Source organism: Antechinus flavipes, chromosome 6 (assembly GCF_016432865.1).
Source record: "Antechinus flavipes isolate AdamAnt ecotype Samford, QLD, Australia chromosome 6, AdamAnt_v2, whole genome shotgun sequence".
Taxonomy (NCBI): Eukaryota; Metazoa; Chordata; class Mammalia; order Dasyuromorphia; family Dasyuridae; genus Antechinus; species Antechinus flavipes.
In genome coordinates, this window is record NC_067403.1 from 21,958,159 (window position 1) to 21,978,357 (window position 20,199).

The following is a 20,199-nucleotide window of genomic DNA, read 5'->3' on the forward strand; positions in this document are numbered from 1 at the left end:
CTTTTACCTCGTTCTTTTTCAAGAGTGTTTTCCTTCCTTCTGACTATTGCCTCCTCCAAACTTTTCTCCTTTCTATTAGCATCTCTTCCCAATTCTCTTATCTCTTTCCATTTCTGTAGGGTAAAATAGATTTCTATATCCAATTGAGTGTCATTTTTCTTCAGTGAGTTTTTGTACCTACTTTTTTTCCATTTGGCCAATTCTATTTATTAAGCTATTCATTTGTTCAGTGATGTTTCCTGGTTCTTTTTCCATTTAGCCAATTCTGCTTTTCATGGGATTCATCTCATCATCGGATTTTTGTACCTCTTTTTACCATTAAACCTTTTTCTTAATAATTCTGTGCCTCCCTCACCACATTATTGAGCCTGTTTTCATTACTTTCTTGTATATTCATCATTTATCTCCCCAATTTTCCCATTAAATTTGATTTTTAAAATCATTTTTGTGCTCTTCCATGATCTGAGACCAAAACATATTTTTTTTTTCTGGGTGGCTTTAGATGTAAGAATTTTGATTTCATTGTCTTTTTTGGAGTTTGTTTTGATCTTCTTTGTCACCAAGGTAACTTCTCGGAATTTGTTTTTCTGTTGTTTGCTCATTTCTGCAGTCTATTTCTTGATTTTTAACTGTTAAAGTGGTTCTCTGCTCCCAGTTTGGAGGATACACTGTTCAAGCTTGAGGGTTCTGGGCAATTGTTTTCAGAGTTACTTCTAGGGAAATGCAAGTGTTCAGTTGTAAGGTGCTATGATATAAAGAGGAGTGTTTTTTTTTTTTTTTTTTTGTTTTGTTTTTTTGTTTTATTTTGTTTTTTCTACTCCTCTACTTTGGCCACAAGCAATTGAAAAGAGTCTCTGCTCCACAAATTCTGGTCTGCCTTTGATCTGCCACTCAAGACTGTGGCCAGTTTCTAAGTATAGGCAAAGCAACATAGTCCTGCCCCCAGTGGGACAGAGACCCCTAGAATCTCCTAACCAGTTTGTCAACCCTTTTACGAGTTGTAGGCTAGGAACTTTAGAAGTAGCTGCTGCCGCTGCTGATTCAGTGATTCCCAAGACCCTCTCCTCCTGGTTGTGGAAACTTCATATGCACTGGTGTAGCTTGAACTGGACAGTACTCCACTCTTACTCTAGAGGGTTACACAGCTTTCCTGCCAACTTTCTCAGTTGTCTTGGGCTTAAAATTGTTTCCCCCAACCTTTTTTGGCTTCTGTGGCTCAAGAATTTTTGTAGATAATATTTTAAAGACATTTGGAGATCTCCTGGGGAGAGCTCAGGCTAGTCCCTGCCTTTTTTTTTTTTAACCATCTTGGCTGCAACACCTGGAGTTCATTAATTTTAGGGGGAAAAGATAGACTTGCACAAATTAATGAAGAGTGAAATGAGCAGAACCAAGAAAACATTATATACATTAACAGCAATAATATGTTAAGAAGAACTTTGAACTATTAATTTAGCTTGACTATTACAAATACTCAAATTAATTACAAAGACTCTGTAAAGGAAGATATCTGCATCCAGATAAAGGAGTGTGAATAGATGAATAGAAATATGTACAGAATGATTTTACATGTATTTACATATTTATGCCTAATGATAGCCATCTCTAGAAGGGTGGGGGGAGGAAAATAAAGGAGAAATCTGTATAACTTCAGTATATATTTTAAAAGAATAGCACTTTATATATAACAAATTTGCATTTTCGTGTGTAATTATCTTTTTTAAAATGCTACTTTGATGTGAAAATATTTATTTCATAAATAAAAAAAATTACAAAAAAGCATAACCCCAAATTGAGGAAAAGCAAGGAAACAGTCTATCCGATAACAATACTGCAAAAATAAATTACTTTTAAAGACTTTGGAATGCTGATTAAAGCAACAAGTAACTACTTTTTCCTGAGGACTTAGGATGAAACATGCTCTCTACCTCCTGATCAATTATATATTTTACACTGAACTTTTTGGGGAGGGACATCAATGAATCAGTAAATGTTCTTCATTAAATATTATGTGTCAAGTCTTATGCTAAGTGAAAGAGACTATTCTTTTTTTTTCTTCAAAGAGCCTACCATATAATGGTGCAGACAATATATAAACAAATCAATAGACATATAAGCCATATCACCCATAGCTAAAAAATAGAGTGTCTTATTCATGGGATGGTGACTGTAGACTTGAGAGTATATGAAAGGGAGTAAGGTATATGAAGACTGGTATGGAATGATAGGGGAAGGAAGAGTTTATGAAGGCTTTAAATGCCAAATAAAGGGTTTTATATTTGATTCTGGAGGCAATAGAGAGCCACTGGAATTGATTGAATAGAGATATGAAATGTTTGGACTTACATTTTAGAAAAAAATTGCTTTAGCAATCTGGAATTATGCCCAAAAAGTTATCAAACTGTGCATACCCTTTGATCCAGCAGTGTTACTTCTGGGCTTATATCCCAAAGAAATACTAAAGAAGGGAAAGGGACCGGTATGTGCCAAAATGTTTGTGGCAGCCCTGTTTGTAGTGTCTAGAAACTGGAAATTGAATATCCATTCAATTAGAGAATGGCTGGGTAAATTGTGGTATATGAAAAATCATTTTATTGGCTAAATAAAAGAGTGAGGAGTGACTTGAGGCAGGCAGATCAACGAGAAGACTATTGCAATAGACCTGGTGATTATGGAGTAAACTAGCAGTAGTAGTTTCAGTGCAGAGAATATTTGAAAGATATAGTGAAGGTGAAATCAATAAGTTTTGGCAACAGATTAGGGGCTGTGAGAGATAGCGATGCGTTTAGGGTGCTTCTTATGATTAGAAAGATGGCGAATGTGTTCATTTGTTTTACTTGGCTACATATATTTGTAACAAGTTTTGTTTTCTTGTTTCTTAATTTCTCAATGTGGATTGGGAAAGGGGAAGTTAAGAATGATGGCTATAAGTGTATACATAAATTAAGTTGATAAACTTATCTATGTTAACTATATTTGCTCAGCTTAAACAAAGATCTTTATTGTCTAGCTTAAATGTTCTTAGTCATTCTGCAACTAACTCACCTGTGAATATATAATGTATTTTTTTCTCTAGACCAACAAGAGTGCCATTTAGACTCAAGAAGATCTCTTCTCTTCAGACATTTATTTTTTTTCTTTTAGATGCAGGGATAAAATGTTTCTTTTTTTCTGAATAAAACTTTTTTTGATGGTTGAAACCAATTCTATTTTGAATTATGTAAACACACTCAAAGGGAACATAGAATTATAGATTGAGAAGAAAAAAAAGAATACTTTGAAATTGTTTGAATAATTTCCTATTTGCAAGTCCTACCATGCATGCTTGAGGTGTTGATATACTGCATTAGAAAAAATAAAACAAAGGCTATCTCATCTTCTGAGCTACCATTCTCTTCTGCAGTTCTTTTCCAGCAGAGTTCACATGTATGTGATTAGAAGATTCCTCTAGGCTTTTGTAATTAAGTTATAAGGGGCATCTCAAGCACTCTGATCGGTAGTTAGAGGACCCTTGTGGATTGCTGAGCTTTTCCTTTGCTGCATGCTGTATAAAGAAACCATCTAATAAATCATCTTTGAATAACTGTAATTGCATTACACAACAGGTTTTAAACAAATTTAATTTCCAATAAGAAAAAAACAGACTCTTTAGTTACACTTTTGCTTCTACTTCATAGTCCATATACCTAGAGGAATCTGTGTGTCTGTAACTGCGATGATTCTAATGATATTTCTGGGCTCCAGTGCATTACAAAATATGAGTCGTGTGTCAAGCTGTTTACTGAATCCAAGAAGCAAGATTACTTCATAGAGAACCACAAAATCGCTCTATTCCTGGGGTATGTTTTTCTTATGAGATGAAATTTTAATTAAAAAACAATCATCCTAAGGATGGTCAATTGCCTAGAAAATATTAATTGTTTGGAGTGTACTCATAGGGCATACTTGTTCATTTTATCAACTCCATGTGGCCCCAGATTAAGATGAGAATTTTACTGTAATTATTTGTTTCTCTTTACTTTGAAATACCATTCTAAGTCAACTAGGATAATTAGAAAGCCAAAATATTCCCTTTTTCCCAAGACTGTTAAAAAGTATTTCATTTGATTCATATTTATGATATTGAACTATTCTTTGAGTGTCAATAGATATCTAGTTATTGTTAGATATGTGAGAATCGTACCTAATAAAATCCCAATTATGAGATTCTAGAAGGATTCATAATAATTTGCAATGAATCACTTTGGATTTTGCAATGAGCATTAAAGTAATAAAACTAAGCGCAGAGTCTGGCACATAGTATATACCATATAAACGCTTATTCCAAATCTAGAATCTGATTCATATTTAACATTGTCCTCAATCTACACTTAGGCAAAAGAGTGACTGAAGCATGAAACCTGGGGAAAACCTTGTGCTTTCCAGCATAACTAGATTCTCAATGAGATGAGGCACTTTACTGAATAAGGACTTGCCAAAAAAAAAAAAAAAAGGCTAATACAAGTGCTTTATTCTTTTGAGATGGCTTGCCTTATTAAACTCCATCCTATAATCAAAATAGGGCAAAACCTCTGCTCTTTCTTCTGAATTTCGAGTTCATCTGAGAGGGGTAAATGATGTCATAAAACTTAAGTACTATTTGGATAAGGTTCATATACAAGTTGTTATTAAAAAAAAAAAAACATTAGAAACATCGTATAAAAAATCATACCACTGACCTAGTAATTTCCATATCTATCCAGCCTTAAACTATATTCTAAACTACAATCCTATATCACTAAATGTGTGTAGGGTATCACCATATGAATATCATGCAATTATTTGTAGTATAAAAATGTTCATAATCAGAACTTACCTGTTCTTCCAAAACTAACATTCTGCTAAAAAAAAAAAAAAACCTCCTATTTTTTAGGGCACAATCTATTCTTTTAGTCACTCAAAATCACAACTTTCTAATTACCAAAATTCACTATCATATCTACATTTCCTCTCTCTTTTTCTTTACATCTATTCTTTTGTCAAGTCTAGTTTATTTGATGTCCAAAATATTTCTTATATTTTTGCCCTTTGTAGAGATATCGCTCTTTTTTTCAGACACCACTACTCATTACATTTAAGCAGTAATATTGGAATAACTTTTCCATTTCCTTGCTTCCTGTCCTTTCCTTCACAAACTGTTTCCGTATCACTCCTCAAACAATCTTCTAAGAATAGGTCTGTTAAAAAAATATTCAGTGTCTGGGTTCATCTCTAGGAAAAAAAAATGCAAACATACTCTATCTCCACTCTGTTCTTCTAGATTTATGTCACATTAATCCTACATATCTTCTAAATTCCAATGTATATAGACTGCTTAATGTTTCTTGAACTTGGTCTTCTATCTACTTCTATCTCTTTGTTTATATATAGGCTGTTTCTCATATAGAGAATATACTCCCTCCTTAACCTCACTTTTTAAAATCTCTAGCTATCTGAGTGATTATCTCATGTACCTCATTCTAGGAAAGTCTTTCTTCATCTTCATAGCTGTTACTGTTGGCTTGATCTTTAATTCATTGTGTAAATACATACTTGTAAACACTCTCAAGCTCTCTTAGCTGAATGTAAGCTCTTTGAAAATAGAGACTTGGTTTTTTTTAAACCTTATCATTTTCAAAATTTTAATGGTCCGGGGTGGGGAGGGTTAATGTCCCTCTAAACTGTATTCCTCTAGAGATTGTATTTTTAGATATTTTCTAGCATAAATCAGAAAATTTTATAGTCTGGAAATACATTCGCCCCTTTGAATCTACATACTAGAATTACTCTACCATGATGGTCTCTTCTCTGATTGTATAGCTCCTCTGAATGTCACATTTAATGAGGGATTGATGACTAGATAGTTCTTATTCCTAACCTAGGTCACACTGGTGACTTTCTCTACCAAGCCTTCCCTGAAGTTTTCCCATAGGATCTCTTTATTTTTTCCTCCTCCATCCCTTCCCAGCTTATTTTTTTTTAATGTTCTATTTCTCCTAATTGGAAATTAGGTTTCTTGAGAATATAGATTATCTTTCTTTCTTCTTGTTTTTGTATTTCCAAAGTTAGTAGTGACTTGTACTTAATAAATCATTACCAAGAATTGCCTAAACTAGTAGACCATTCATTTGATAAACTAAGATCTGGGTCTCTGAATTTCATAAGAGGGAACATAGGATGTTTTATATGTAAAGCATTTCTCTACTTTTAGTCTCTGTTAAATTTGGACAAAACTTATTATTGGATCATGCTAATATAGCCTATAATCATTGAAGTAAAGCGATTTGTCAAGAAAGATAATTGTATTTTGGGAAGGAATTATCTCTATTATAATATTAATTTGCAGGGAACTTTTTAATAAGGATAGGGATAAATTAGAGATTGATAAATTAGAGAAAGGATCCACTCAGAATCATAAAGGGCCTTGAATGTATTACATATGAGGATAGGTTAAAGAAACTGGGGATGATTAGCTTGGAAAAGAGAAGAATAAGTTGCTGTGTAAAAGATGGGCACAAGGAACTTGATAGTTTTCAATACTCAAACTACTGTCATTTATCTGAAAGATTAGATTTGTTCTTGGGCACAGAAGTGAGCACTAGGAATAATGTGTGGGAGTTAAGAATTCAAGCTTAGGTTTGATGTGAGAAAAAACTCCTTAAGACTTTAAACTATTAAAAATGGATAAACTTCCTTGGGAAGTAGAAGATTCTCTCCTGAATTGAAGTCTTCAGGCAAAAGATGAATGTTGCAAACAATTGTAGAGTGGCTTTCCATTCAAACAGGAGTTGCATTAAATGGTCTCTGAAGTAAACTGCGGTATCAATAAGGATATCGACAGCACTTAGATGGTAGACAAAGAGAGAGATTTGGAGTCAGAAAAAAAAAAACAAAAAAAACAAAACTGAGAGACTTAATATCTGTGAAATCCTGGACAATCTACATAATATTTCTTTGCCTCAGTTTCCTCAGATATAACATGAAGATGATAAGAGCACCTATCTCATAGTATTGTTGCAAGGATTAAATGAGATAATGTATACAAAGGGCCTGCACATCTTAAAGTAAAGCATACATCCTATTACTTAATAATGAGATAGACTCATAATATTGTCCTGTTTTAATAAGGTTGTGAAACAATTTTCTTATCATATTTCTGAGCTGTAGATAGTGAAAAGATTATTATCTACATACTAGAATTACTCTACCATGATGGTTTCTTCTCTGATTGTATAGCTCCTCTGAATGTCACATTTAATGAGGGATTGATGACTAGATAGTTCTTATTCCTAACCTAGGTCACACTGGTGACTTTCTCTACCAAGCCTTCCCTGAAGTTTTCCCATAGGATCTCTTTATTTTTTCCTCCTCCATCCCTTCCCAGCTTATTTTTTTTAATGTTCTATCTCTCCTAATTGGAAATTAGGTTTCTTGAGAATATAGATTATCTTTCTTTCTTCTTGTTTTTGTATTTCCAAAGTTAGTAGTGACTTGTACTTAATAAATCATTACCAAGAATTGCCTAAACTAGTAGACCATTCATTTGATAAACTAAGATCTGGGTCTCTGAATTTCATAAGAGGGAACATAGGATGTTTTATATGTAAAGCATTTCTCTACTTTTAGTCTCTGTTAAATTTGGACAAAACTTATTATTGGATCATGCTAATATAGCCTATAATCATTGAAGTAAAGCGATTTGTCAAGAAAGATAATTGTATTTTGGGAAGGAATTATCTCTATTATAATATTAATTTGCAGGGAACTTTTTAATAAGGATAGGGATAAATTAGAGATTGATAAATTAGAGAAAGGATCCACTCAGAATCATAAAGGGCCTTGAATGTATTACATATGAGGATAGGTTAAAGAAACTGGGGATGATTAGCTTGGAAAAGAGAAGAATAAGTTGCTGTGTAAAAGATGGGCACAAGGAACTTGATAGTTTTCAATACTCAAACTACTGTCATTTATCTGAAAGATTAGATTTGTTCTTGGGCACAGAAGTGAGCACTAGGAATAATGTGTGGGAGTTAAGAATTCAAGCTTAGGTTTGATGTGAGAAAAAACTCCTTAAGACTTTAAACTATTAAAAATGGATCAACTTCCTTGGGAAGTAGAAGATTCTCTCCTGAATTGAAGTCTTCAGGCAAAAGATGAATGTTGCAAACAATTGTAGAGTGGATTTCCATTCAAACAGGAGTTGCATTAAATGGTCTCTGAAGTAAACTGCGGTATCAATAAAGATATCGACAGCACTTAGATGGTAGACAAAGAGAGAGATTTGGAGTCAGAAAAAAAAAAAAACTGAGAGACTTAATATCTGTGAAATCCTGGACAATCTACATAATATTTCTTTGCCTCAGTTTCCTCAGATATAACATGAAGATGATAAGAGCACCTATCTCATAGTATTGTTGCAAGGATTAAATGAGATAATGTATACAAAGGGCCTGCACATCTTAAAGTAAAGCATACATCCTATTACTTAATAATGAGATAGACTCATAATATTGTCCTGTTTTAATAAGGTTGTGAAACAATTTTCTTATCATATTTCTGAGCTGTAGATAGTGAAAAGATTATTATCTCCCTACTAGAGATGAAATACCAGAAGATTAGAGAGGTTCAAAAAAATGAACAAACTTCACAAGCTAATCTGATGACACTATAAGGTGTTCACATGATTATTCTCTCTGGATACAGTGACACTACTTTATTTTCCTATTTAGCCTTGGTTATTAGGACCACTGCTTGTCACTCTCCATTTTAATTTTTCCTAACGTTGGTAAATGAGCAAGTTCAACTATTATACAAAGAAAAATTAAAGATTACATAAGCTGAGTGACACCAAAAGAAAACTCAATTTTTTTTACAAACATTTTAGTAACAAGTGATTTTAAAGATCAGATAGATTCAAATGTATGATGTAGACATGCAAGGCAAAAAAAAAAAAAAGATAATATTTTTCAACTTCTTTAAAAATTAAATAAGTCCCCTTTCCCTCTCCTACTTTCACCTGGATGGGGAATCGTGTATCAGCATTTATTTAACAATTACAAACCAATTCAATTATAGTATTGATTGGAATTGATGGAATACAGAGACCTGTGAAGGAGAGGAAGGAAATAAAACAGTCATTAGTTCTCTTTGTCTCTCATCCACTTCTTCAGTGATGATGACATTGTATAAAAATGGAGTATAGGTCATAAAAATGTAATAGTTTTATATAATCTGTGAACATAAATCTAGCTGTTAGTACTCTTAGTGTGAGATTGTCCAATAACCAACAAGGGATGCATTTTAAGTGGAATGAATCATTTCCATAATTACATTCCTATAAAGGAATGTGAAAGAAATGAAAGAATTGGTGGAATAGGTCTTATTGTGTACCCAAAGAGAGTATAAAGAATAATTTCATTGGCTATCTCATCCTGCAACAATGATGAACACAAGGAAAAAAAAAGATAATTATAAAAAAAGATAACTGAACTTAGAAATTAAGGTTCATAATACAGGATGAAGTAGAGAAATTTTATGAAAAAAAATTAGATCCTCCAAAATAAGTCAGTGGTATTCAATGGCTTCAATATAAAACTGAGAAATGGACTTGATGGACAAATCTCTATGGGAAAACAGAGTTTGGCGTGAATAAATAAAATTTCCATAACATGATATAATGAAAAAAACATAATGAAAAAAATATTAAATTACAAATAAGTTATGTAAAACTTACTATCATTTTTAGTAGTGAAGTTATTATCTAAATTTCTTTTTGCCCTTTCCTATCCTCCCCAAAATCTAGAGATAACTATCATTCGATATACACGAATATGCATACACGTAAAATCATTCAACATATACTTCTATTTACCAATACTTTCAAAAACAGTTAGTGGAATGCTCACTATAGAAATGAAGGAACACTTAAGGGAACCATAATTCCAGGAAAGGATCATAATTTAATCCTGAAAGGATAGGGGTCAAGATAAGAAAGTCAAGGGCAAGAGCAGCAAAGCATGGGGCAACACTCAAAACAAGGAGGAATTATCCTAGCAAAGATCAAAATAATGCACATAGAGTTTATGACACAATGTTATGTAAAGGTGGTTGGAGCTTGAAGGTTTTTCCTGGGCTCTTTTTAAACTCAATTTCCAGTCCCGATGGCAAGGAAGGGAGGGGTAGTGGTTGTGGCTAATTATTCAGGGCTTAACAATAGAAATAGAAAAAAAAAAAACATAATTCATTTGGATAAAAAAAGTCAAGAATTTCAAGATAATGAATAAAAAAAATGAAATAGGATAGACTAGCAATTTAAGATTTCACACTATATTATAAAGTGGTCATCATCATCATAGAAATCTAATGTTTGATAAATTTAAATTTCCAAGCTTTAGGGGCAATAACTCACCATTTGACAAAAAATACTGGGAAAATCTCAAAGCAGTATGGTAGAAACCAAGTACAGACACCAAATTTCTAATGCTATCCTGAAAAAAAGTAAAAAATGAATAAATGGTTTAAACATAAAGAGTGATACCATAAGTAAAATAAAGAACTATGGGAAATATATACCTGTCAGATCTATGTATAAAGGAAGGTTTTATGACCAAATGAGATAACAAACATCTCTATAAGTAAAATGAATAATTTTGATTCTATGAGCTCAGTCTTTTCAGTCAACTTTGACTCTTTATGAACCCTATTTAGGGGTTTTCTTGGCAATAATACTAGGGAGTGATTTGCCATTTTCTTCTATGGCTCATTTTTCAGATAGAACTCTGGTAAATAGCATTCAGTGACTTGTGCACAGTTACAGAACTAGTAAGTGTCTGAGGCCACATATGAATTCAAGAAGATGAGTGTTCCTGGTACCAAGTTCAATGTTTTGTCTACTGTGTGACCTAACTTTTTAATAATTCTGATTACATGAAACTACAAAAAATACATATGCAAAGAAAACCAATGCATCCAAAAGCTAGCGGCAAAGCAAGAAGGTGTGTGTGGGGGGGAGGTGTGATTACAGCAGATTTATATGTACCTGTCTTTTAAAGAAAAACAATACTGATAAATAAATTATTGTCAAATAGATATAGTGACATCAACAGATTATTTACTGTGAGCAATTCAACTTTTCAGTTTCAGTATTATAAAGGTTTAGGAAATGCTTAGGCAGCATGGTGTAAGGGAAAGAAACCGAATCTCAAGTCTATAAGAAAAAGTAATCTGACCTATGATTTTATATATATATATAAATAATTAATATATGTACATAATATTATGTTATTATATTTACTAATATAACCCTAAATAAGCCATTTAACCTCTGCATGCTTCAGTTTCCTCATCTGTAAAAGGAGGGTGACAGAAGGATCCTACCTACTATAGTGGTTGAAAATCAAGTGAAATATTTGTGAAGAATTTTGAAAACATTGAAGTAGAACTAATTACTTAGAAAATATCATATATATGAAATATATTTAAATAATATATAGTATATAAATATTGAATAGTACATATAAAATACACGATTATATCAAATTTTATATAGAAAATAATTAGCAAGGAAAATCTTTTAAATTAAATCCTTTTTAATTAAAAAAAGAATATTTTCAGCCACATCAAAAATTCTTAAAAAGACAAATCTGTTTTCTTAAAAATAGAAATTTAATATTAATTTTAATATAACATTGATATAAGTTAAAAAGCTATTATTCTAATATAGAAAATCCCCTTCTAAGAAGTTATGAGGCAAAAACAGCTCATCTTCAATTTTTTTTAATGTTTCAGTTTAAAAGTATAGAATAAAACAAGCATTTCCATAACATGGTATAATGAAAAAAATAATGAAAAATATTAAATTACAAATAAGTTATGTAAAACTTACTATCATTTCTCCAATCTATCATTTTTAGTATATAATGAAGTTAGTCTCTAAATTTCTTTTTGCCCTTTCCTATCCTTCCCAAAATCTACAGATAACTACCATTAGATATACACGAATAGGCATACATGTAAAATCATTCAACATATACTATTTACCATTACTTCAAAAACAGTTAGTGGAATGCTCACTATAGAAATGAAGGAACACTTAAGGGAAAACAATGATAAAAAGAATTATGAATTGTATGCTAGTTTTTTTTTTTTTGTTGTTTTTTGTTTTTTTTTTAGAAATAAGGAAAGTAAATAAAACATCAACAAGAATAATTAGGTGTAATAAACCCTGTTCAAGAATACTTGGAGAATCAATTTATCACTTACTATTTAATTCTGACTAGCATAATATATATATACACATATATATACATATATATATATATACACATGTATAAATCTATCTATCTATCTATATATATATATATACACACATACATATATACACATGTATAAATCTAGATAGATAGATAAATAGATAGATAGATAGATAGATACACATATCTATCTATCTATCTATCTATCCCTATATTTATTTATTGTGGCATAGGTCTGTCTCTACCAACAGAGAGCCTTAGCTTGGTTTGTCGCTTGGGCTCTGGGATTCTGAGTTGCTTTGGAGTTAAATTCATAGAAATTCAGCAAAGATATGATAAATCCTTGGGATTGTGGAAGCCATGAGATTACCTATGGAGATGAGAACCAATCCTTGTTAGAATGAGAACAAGTCAATGCTCTCATGTTGATCAATAGCCATAAATGTTAATTGCATTTTTTTTTATCTTGGTGACATACAAATTCTATCTCTGTCTCACTATTTAAGAAGAAAACTCCTAATACTTTCTATTTCTGTTTCCTTCTGTCCTTGACTTTCCATGAATCTTCGTTAAAATCATAACTCTATACAAAAAAAGAGAACATTATTGTTCTGAATAGAGGGAAGTATCATAACTATCCATAGTATCAACCCTTATGCTTAGCAGGTGTTCAGTAATTATTTTTTCAATATACATTTTATTTAGAATATCACAGTTTCCTCTCTCACTAGAAATTACTATCATTTCATGACTACCATATAACCTTTTCATCCCAATTATGGAACAGAGTCAGTTAAAGATGGACTTGTCATATGCTTTATATTATAGGGCTTTTCACAGTAAATCTAAATCCTACTTAAAGCAAAACTGCACTTTAAAAGTGGAACACTTCTGCTAATTAAAAATCAGAATCAGTGCCAAGAAGGTTCCCCAAGTCTAAACAATTCTGAATAGGGCACACCTGCTTGCAAATTACAGTGCAAATTTCAAACAAGGGAAATTTCAAACTATGGTTCCCCTCTCTAAGGTAGTTTTTACATCGCTGCCTTTCATGTTTGGCTCTAGTTCCAAAATGAGTCCCAGACTCTGCTGTGTGATTCCTCTGAATTCACCCAGGCTCAGCAGGAGTCACTATTAGTTACTCAGAAGAAACTAGCCATTGAAAAAATAAAATGGAAAAAAAAAAAGCAACACAAATTTTTCTCTTCAACTCACCATTGTGAAGAGATGAACTATCCTCCCATTTAAACCTACCCATATTAAACACCAATTTATGAGGTGAGAGCAGTTTTATAAGTTGCTCCAGATAGTTCAGTGGCTTCTCACAATGGAAAAGACCATTGATGGACTTGAAGGTGAATTATAGAATACATGATTTCAGAAGTAGCCATCTCTATTGTGAATGGATATTCATCTTCTGTTATTTTTATTTAAAAGGGATACAATTGCTACATGCAGATACTATTTGTTTCAGAATACAATTTTAAAAGGATATATATATATATTCTAATTATATAATATTCACAAATTATTTTGGTATAAAAATATAGTCAGTCCCATTTAAGACCACCTAGAATTAAAAAAAAAAAAAACTAAGTGAAATAATTTTCATTGTGGGGTGGTAGATAGAAAGCAAGTCTCAGAAACTAGAAGATTTATGTTTAAGGAATATTTCTGACATATATCGTGGCTTTGGAACCCTGGGTAAAACATTTTAATCAGCAGAAAATTCTCTTTTCCTCTAAATACCATGTTTCTTTAGAAGCAGAAATGGCCTATAAGGTCATTGACTTGCATTTAAAGAGGAAGTTCCTACCATCAGTCAAATCATCACTTTATATCTTACTTATATTTTTTTCATGTTTTCCTTTTATAACTGAATTTCATTTGAAAAGGAATTTTGGGTACTTGAAGATCAATACACCAATGTAAATGGGGAAAAGTCATATTCAAATAGTCTGGCAAATGTCTTTTTGCACAGGTCAGCAAATGTATGCATCATTAATTAACCCAGAAATGAAAGGAAATTGGAATTCACATGGCTCTCAGTTGAAAAAATCTTTGCCTCCAGAACACTGACATGATACATTTAAAAGGCATGAAAATAGGGTGTACATCTGCTATTATATCCTAAGGTGGTTGTTAAAACCTGCAAAGTATTTCCTTCAAATTATTTGACACAAAATCTTTGATCACATTTCTTCAAAGTGAAAATGAATTGAGTTATTTATTCTCTTCGGCTCTCCATCTTGGACATTTTGGAGAACTCTAGGTATTTGTTACTAATTCTGAAGGCCCCAGATGTCATGACATCCTCTTCCTTCCTAAGGTGTTGATTTTTAGAAACAATTTTGTACTTGCTTTTATAAAGCAATATTTTCCTCTACTGGAAATTCCAAGAAAAAGAGTCTCCTCCTGTGGATTATATTAATACAGGGATTAATAAGTAATAGAAGTAGTAATTTCAACTTGCAAACACTTGTCAAAAATGTTCAAGGAAGCGATTTACCACATTAAATCTAAATGTAGTTTGTTTCATTCACATTCCATTAGAGCAGTAATTTTTCCTCTTGAGTCTATGAACTTGTTTTGAAAATTTTTGATAACAGTTTTAAAAATAATTAGCTTCTGTTACGAGTTCAAATGTTGGAGTTCTTGTTCTTCTCAAAACACAGCCGGTTTAGAGGCTTAGAGCCCTCCGAATATCTCCAAATCCAAAGGTTCTGTCCTTCAGCCTCTGCCTCTGCTTACTTCAGCCTCCAACCAACACAGAGATGGAATGTCTCTCTTGTCTCCTTCTGGGGAGCCCAGCCACCAACTACAGTGGTGTGAGATGAAGATGAATCTGGTTGTCCACTGAACTCTCACTCGTAGCTTTATCCTCTGAAACTCTTCGTCTGCCACCAGCCAGCCAAGAGGAAAAAATGTATTCTGTCTTGCCTTGCCGCGGAGAGAGGGCTTCTGGTGTAGCTCCACTGAAATCTGTCAAAGTGTTCTCTGCACCAGAGTCGCTCCTCTCGAGTCCAGCTGAACTCTCTTCTGCGACCAGCCAGCCAAGAGGAAAAAATGTATTCTACAATGGCTGTCTCGCCTTATATGTGAATCTTCTGAGAGAATGGGATTATGGGTTTTCTCCCATAGTGCTCTCTGGCCCAAAGAGCTTTAAGGGAGGTGTGGACTCCCTTGAAGTTAGAAAGTGTACTTTGTGAAGCTAGCATACTTGTGAACTCCAATGAATAAAGGTGTGAACACAAGCCTTGTATTAATTAGTTCTACTTAGTACTTTGTTTCAGGTTCTGGCCAAAATCTTCTTGTAAGATTAGATAACTCTAATTAGTTAGCAGTTAGTAAGGATTCCAACAAGCTTCCATAGTAATTGTGGGAAAATTTTTCATATATATGTAACTTTATTCATCTAAAAACCATGGCACTTAGGAGTTCATAGGTTTCCCCACATTGCCAAAGCAATACATAATACATAAAAAGTTAATAACCTCTTTTTTTTTTACCATTTTTAATTGTCATCACTGAATTTTTATTGTCAATAATAATCTTATTAAAATTATTTATTGAATTGGACAATGAAGTTAATTATTTCAGCACCTTAGTTTGACTCTCCAGTAATTTTTGTCAAGAAAGATAGCTTTTGTAGGTTTGTCATCACCTCAACTATTATTATATTTGATTGTAGAATATACCTACAATTAAAATAAATTGAAAATTGTTAATCATCCAATCAACATTTTTCAACTAATTTATCAATCATCTAAATTGTTAATTAAGTTGCTTTTTACACAATGCATACATTCTTTTAATAAAATGAAAACACTTAGAATCATAAATGGTATTTTGAAAAGTAACTAATGGGCATGTCATTCAAAATATCATCATCTAACTGTATTTTTCATGATTTCCTTTTAATATAATGGATGTAGTTGGATTTTCTACTAAAGCTATTGCCACAACTATTTACAAAACGAAGCTACAGAACCATATAAAATCTACAAGGCTGTTTGATAACCATATTGGAAAACAGAAGGGCAAAAATACTTTTACAATTTGCATAACTTTTTTTCCAATTACATTTTCATTTCATTTAGATTTTCATTCCTAATAGACCGGGTATTCTCAATATAAAGATGAAAGGCCTGTTACATGAATATATTCAACTCAGTATCTTATAGAGCATTTACACTGAAATATTTTGATAATTAAAGCTTCAATGGGTGATTTCTCAAATTTATGTGATACATTATCATTTTATGTCCATTTTAATTTACAACTTGAATTAGTAGCTTGTATTATTGTCATTAGGAAAAATAGAAAAAATACGAGCAATTATAAACAGCATAAGAATTGGTGTAAGCATTTTTGTTAGCCCTAAAGCAGTCCTGATAGTTTTATTGTCTTAATCAACTTAGTCAACTCTCTTTATTGCTCTTTCGAGGTGGTTGTTTTGAACACATGCTGGGGTGTTAGTTCACTGCTGCCAAATTAAAAATGATAATTCTCATGCGTGAAATAACTGTATGGACTAATGACCAAATCTCTGCATAATTTGGGTCGCTCTTGCAGCAGGTGGCCAAACAATTAGACACTATAATATAATATATCCCTAAAGTAAAGAAAAAAAAAAAAACTTTATTCATCTAAAAACCATGGCACTTAGGAGTTCATAGGTTTCCCCACATTGCCAAAGCAATACATAATACATAAAAAGTTAATAACCTCTTTTTTTTTTACCATTTTTAATTGTCATCACTGAATTTTTATTGTCAATAATAATCTTATTAAAATTATTTATTGAATTGGACAATGAAGTTAATTATTTCAGCACCTTAGTTTGACTCTCCAGTAATTTTTGTCAAGAAAGATAGCTTTTGTAGGTTTGTCATCACCTCAACTATTATTATATTTGATTGTAGAATATACCTACAATTAAAATAAATTGAAAATTGTTAATCATCCAATCAACATTTTTCAACTAATTTATCAATCATCTAAATTGTTAATTAAGTTGCTTTTTACACAATGCATACATTCTTTTAATAAAATGAAAACACTTAGAATCATAAATGGTATTTTGAAAAGTAACTAATGGGCATGTCATTCAAAATATCATCATCTAACTGTATTTTTCATGATTTCCTTTTAATATAATGGATGTAGTTGGATTTTCTACTAAAGCTATTGCCACAACTATTTACAAAACGAAGCTACAGAACCATATAAAATCTACAAGGCTGTTTGATAACCATATTGGAAAACAGAAGGGCAAAAATACTTTTACAATTTGCATAACTTTTTTTCCAATTACATTTTCATTTCATTTAGATTTTCATTCCTAATAGACCGGGTATTCTCAATATAAAGATGAAAGGCCTGTTACATGAATATATTCAACTCAGTATCTTATAGAGCATTTACACTGAAATATTTTGATAATTAAAGCTTCAATGGGTGATTTCTCAAATTTATGTGATACATTATCATTTTATGTCCATTTTAATTTACAACTTGAATTAGTAGCTTGTATTATTGTCATTAGGAAAAATAGAAAAAATACGAGCAATTATAAACAGCATAAGAATTGTGTGTAAGCATTTTTGTTAGCCCTAAAGCAGTCCTGATAGTTTTATTGTCTTAATCAACTTAGTCAACTCTCTTTATTGCTCTTTCGAGGTGGTTGTTTTGAACACATGCTGGGGTGTTAGTTCACTGCTGCCAAATTAAAAATGATAATTCTCATGCGTGAAATAACTGTATGGACTAATGACCAAATCTCTGCATAATTTGGGTCGCTCTTGCAGCAGGTGGCCAAACAATTAGACACTATAATATAATATATCCCTAAAGTAAAGAAAAAAAAAAAAACTTAATACAGCCAAAGCAAAGAAGTCATTAAAGAAAACAGATACACATATTGCCATAATTTACATGTGTTGAAGGTTTATAAAATCTGTTTACTTTATTTTGGATATAGCTTAAAAATATAACTTCACAAAAGTCCAAAAATAATGCTTCAAGCTTGCATGGAGGTGACCTATGGATAATGAAGTTTATTTTAAGTGCCAATTCCAATTGGTTATATAAAACTTTAAAGGATTCCAGAATAGTACTAGAAATAGACTTTTTGCTATTTGAGCACAAGTCTAGCTCAATGTGTATGCAAATGCCAATGAATTGATATCCTACTGGAAAATAAATCATATCAACATTAATATATTTACATTACTTGTGTAGAATGTAAAATCTTAGAGGTAAGAAATTTGCTTCCCTTTGAATCATCATTGCCTTATATAAACATTAGATTAATTAATTTTTTGCTAAACATAAAAACAGAAAAGACACAAACATTATTGCTGACTGATAGGCTTGATTGTAGGTTCTTATTAAAGATAGAAATAAATTAGTGGGCTTCAACATATACAGAAAATCAAAAGGAAGTAAAATGGCAAATCTGCATTTGGTTATCTCACTTTTATTTACATAGGACATAAATAAGCTGAAGGACCTATAAAACTAATGCACATTGTGAACTATTTCCTCTTTGAGCTATAATACACTGTATCTGATGTTGAATTAAGTCAATTGTTTGGGGATAAATATAAAATAGTAGAGAAGTATTTTGCTAAGAAATCAAATGGATCTTCTAAACCATGTCATCAAAACTAGAATATCTAGTTATGTCAAACTCAAAAAGAAATAGGACTCATTAATCCATATTTATTTTCTTTATTGTGATCTGGTTATGCTAACACTCCAGAATGAGGAGGGCAGTCTGTGGGGCATATAGTGTAATTTCTGATCTAATAGACCAGATAACAGGAGTAAATACTATGGTATATTTGAGGATTGTGTTGAATCTCAAAAGATGAAGTTCAGTTTATGTAAATGTAAAGATTCATGCTTGGGTTCAAACAGTCAATTTTGGGAGTTCACAAAAAGATGAAAGCTTGAAAAAAAAAAAGGAAGAGCTTTTAAATGAACTGTAAGTATAACAAGAGATAGCAGCATAATGTGATATGCAAGGGAGAATACAAACTTGAGTTGAATCTTCAACTTTTTCTGTTTAGTTACATGTGCACAAAAAGAAGACATGAACAGATGGTTTAAATAAGGTTTAGTCTTAGTTTAAGAAATAACTTCCAAATAATTAGAGCTGTTGTAAAGTGGAATAGGCAGGCTCAGAAGATAGAAAATTCTGATACATTGGAATTCTGAAAGAAATCTGGGAGAATTTTGACAAGTGTGTTAAATTAGGAATGGTGTTAGCATATCAGTTGGAAAAGGAAACTGCTGAAGTACTTTCTAATTCAAAAATTCCATGGACTTTTACTTTGATATTCCACAACTACAATACAATATCTTTGTGTATGTGTATGTGTTTATCTATGTGTTGGAAATTATGATTCAACATTTTAAAAAAAGGAGGTTGAAAATTTGAACTTAAAAAAAAAAAACTTATATGTACACAGATGAGTCCAAAAGTCTTAGTGAAATTTAAAAATATTTTATATTTTCTTTTTGTGATTTCCCATAATGAGCACAACTATTTTGTAGAAAACAAGACAACTAAATTTAAAATTGCATTAAGTCTTTTGGAATACATTGCATAGCAATTTTTTTTTTCCCCAAGAAAGAAAGAGGATAGAAAGAAGTCAAGAAATTGCTAGAGTTTTTCCCAATTTCCTTTGGGGAAAAACATAAAATTAAGCTTCTATCTTTATTCTGAAGTTATAGGACCCATAAAAAGATGGAGTGAAACACAAGATATTTTAGAAGAATTTCAGGAAAGGACTGCCTCACTTGGGTAAAAGGGGCTCAAACCCTAGCCTAAGTAGGATCAGGGAAAGCCAATGAGAGGTTCTTAGTGACAACATAGCTCAGTAACAGAGACTCCTCAGTCCTGGCTCAGCAGGCTAGC